Source organism: Nestor notabilis, unplaced genomic scaffold (assembly GCF_000696875.1).
Source record: "Nestor notabilis isolate BGI_N333 unplaced genomic scaffold, ASM69687v1 scaffold13314, whole genome shotgun sequence".
Lineage (NCBI taxonomy): Eukaryota > Metazoa > Chordata > Aves > Psittaciformes > Psittacidae > Nestor > Nestor notabilis.
The window spans coordinates 39432-41459 of NW_009926955.1; positions in this window are offsets into that span (position 1 = coordinate 39432).

A 2028-nucleotide genomic window follows, 5' to 3' on the forward strand; every position below is an offset into this window, starting at 1 on the left:
TGTAAACCAGACAGGACTTTGGAGACAATTAGCCTCATTGCACAGACACAGCAGCTCTGCCATGAATGATGCAGGCTTAATTACTAATGACAGAGCTGGCTTTTTTCTTGTGTCCTGTTACAACCATGAGTGATGGTAGATACACACCTTAGTGGGCATTTTCACCCAATGAACGCTGCAATCCTTTTTTGCCCCTTCCTTTTTGTGGTCGTTGAGATGGTGTTTGAGAGATCTGATTCTTTTTCTCCCGTTATGAAATGATTACGGAAGGCTGCACCAGAGTTTTCCCTCTCTAATACCTGCTACATGCTTAAATCGCCTTTTCCCTTGTTTTATGTACAAACTTCAGTTCATATTAGGGATAAATATTCCTGTTTCTGCACTTTTCAACCTGTTCAAATCACAGGGAGATTTTAGACAAGCGCAGGGAGCAGCCATTGGGAAACGCTGCATCTCACTTCTTCAGCAATAACCACAGCTTTTGCATATTTCCCAACACTTCGTGTTGGGACATCCTGCAGGGACAGTGTTTATATGCTGCAGGTGAATGTTTAATGCTTAAAAATCCCTCAAAGCTCTCCCCCTAACCCTTATTCCTGCTATTAGTCACTTATGGTCCACATGCAGAGAGCCCTGACCAGCGGAATGTGTTACTGGAGGGCAAACTCCAGCGATGGGCTTAGTTCAGGTTGTTGGCTCCAGCCCAGCATTACTAGTATTCAGCCAAGCTTGTTTGGTATTTACAATTTTCTAGGCTGTTTTTCCTTCTCCCACCACTCCAGAGGCTGAATCCTCCCTTTCCCCCTCCACCAACAAGCCAGGATGCCCTGGGGCATCAGCTAATGAGGCATCTGGATCCTTTAAATCCGTTTAAAATGCTGAATGGATTCCTCGTTTTCAAGGCACAATCTATATCCACCCTCTTAGCTCATCTTTTTTTGCCATGGGGCTGAATTGTCTGGTCCTTTTTTACACAAGACCTGGGTGTGAAGACCCAAGCAAATCCGGGATTACAGTCAGCATCGCAACGCAGTCCGTGGCGCTGAGCCTGTCTAACACCTCAGGTTTGGAAGAGGGCATATGTTTGCTTAAGGTAAAGCTAAAAATCCCTAAGGAACTAAACAAACCCTCTGGAAAAACTTCTGCTGAGCAAAGGTGATCTGAACTGACATTGAGAATTGTTTGATTTACAATTACAGGGAGATAATATTTTGCTAAGCCTCCCTGTAATACAATGTGTGTCATTTTAAATTTCCCATTACACTCAGCAATCTAATAAATAAATGCCCTGGCTGCAATAAACATGAATCATTCAATGCAGGGAAGCTCTCGGCAGCCCTGTAACACAGATCTTCTTCCTAATGGTCTTTGGAAGTCACCGATTAATTTGACTTTCAGCTGACTGGCTCTGAAGCAGAGGAGCCTGGCTACTGCCAGACAAGTGCCTGCAAGATGCTGGGTCAAAGTCTGCAGAGATTTAGTGACAAATCAGATTTACAAATTAGGGATGTGCCGGTCTGTAAAGGATACAGCTCAAGCCTGGTGATTAGCATGTACATGGTCAAATAGAATTGGCTCCCGGGGTTTTCCGGGGTTTTTTTTCGATGCTGGAAAACAAAAGGAGTTGTTTTACCTGCTGCAGCAGCAAAAGCCACCTCCTGAGAACAAGAAAGGAGTTCATATTGTTTGTTCCCTAATTTTGGCTCTTAATCTTTCACCGGATTATGTGCACGTGAAGATATTTTAGCTATCTTCTGCCCTCATGCCAATGTTTGTTAGAATGTGGGATGGAATTTAATATGAGTAATGTCAGGAGAAACGGGTCAGGGTTTCAGATTAACACCAATAACCATAATGAGAACAGATGCTTATATCCATCTGGAATGTAGATTTAATATGTTAAATTCATAGCTCAGCCCATGAAATGCAATCATCAGATGTTTACTGGTCCCAATTTAATGAGCGATTCTGGATTAAAGAGGGGCCAAACAACAGGCCACCAATCTATATTAAATCTCTGCAAAATGA